This window comes from Pteropus vampyrus, unplaced genomic scaffold (assembly GCF_000151845.1).
Source record: "Pteropus vampyrus isolate Shadow unplaced genomic scaffold, Pvam_2.0 Scaffold1880, whole genome shotgun sequence".
Lineage (NCBI taxonomy): Eukaryota > Metazoa > Chordata > Mammalia > Chiroptera > Pteropodidae > Pteropus > Pteropus vampyrus.
Window position 1 is genome coordinate 11,258 of NW_011890661.1, and position 1,262 is coordinate 12,519.

Sequence of the window (1,262 nt, forward strand, 5' to 3'; positions counted from 1 at the left end):
TAAATGAGATAGCGAATGTGAAGTTAACATAAAGCCTGGCATACAGTAGGCGCTCCATAAATGTTACCATGAAGCTGTCTGATCGAACAGACGAAGGTGGCTGTTCAGTCCGAACCCTGGGCTCTGTGTATCTGCTCTGATGAAGAGGGGAGGGGGCAGGAAGAGGGTCTAAGAGATGCTCCTGTCGTTAGGTGCCTGGCGTGGCAGGCACTGTCTTCTCATGTGTCGTTGGACCATCTCGTCATTGCTTTGAGGGACAAGACTGGCTGATATATTCTTAGGAGAGACGTGGCCGCCTGGCAGGTGAACATCTTAGGAACTCTGTCTTGTAAGGCAGGGTCTGTGGCACCAAGCGCTCACCCCCGTCAGAAGGCTAACAAGTTAACGTGTCCCGTGAGGGACATCGAGAGACGGCTTATAAGAAGAAAGGTCATTTTCTGCTCCCTCCGCAGGTTACATGAACACGAAGTAACCTGCTACCTAAATACTTTCTGAGCTAAAAGTCACTGCAAGTTTTCAAACCTGAAGTGTAGCTGTCTCTGCAACCTAGCATCGCCGACGGGAGAAGGGGGAGTGAAGAAAAGTCCAGCAGACTCGCAATGGGCCCTCACTCACCTTCCGTCTTATTGCCCGTCCCCAAACTCAGCTCCACTGCTTCCACGGCTCTGGGGCTGGTGAAAATGAGTCCTCCGAACGCTTCTGGATGACACAGCTGCGCACCAAACAACGAGGCGCTTTACACGACGGCTAAGCCCAACGTTTCCCCGAATCCAAATGCTCACAGGAGCAGGACACACACGAATTCATCCTACCCGCCTGTCCATCCGTCCCTCCCTCCATCCATCTGTCCATCCACTCATGCATACACTCACTACTTATTGAGACTGTGTGCCTGGACCTATTCCAGGCCTCTAGGAATAAAGGTGGATCCATTATTCAGAGCATTTCCCTCGATCGGCTCAGATGCCACGCGGGGTGGCGCAATGGGACTCAGCCTGGGCTTGGGTGGGGTGCAGGCAGCGGGGAGACCTGACCCACGTCTGTGTTGAAACTGGAATACTCAAGGGGCGATGTCTACGCTGAAGGCCCGGTTTGCAAAGACAGTGACGGTGATAAAATCGACCGAGCATTTATTCTGCGCCAGGTACTGGGCTGCTCTAGACATGTCCCTTCACTGCCTCTGCCAAAGTGCCCCGTGGGATGGGGGAGCCGCTCTCGCCTCCTAGAGGAAACACGGGCTTGCAGCAGCTGAGGAACCAGCC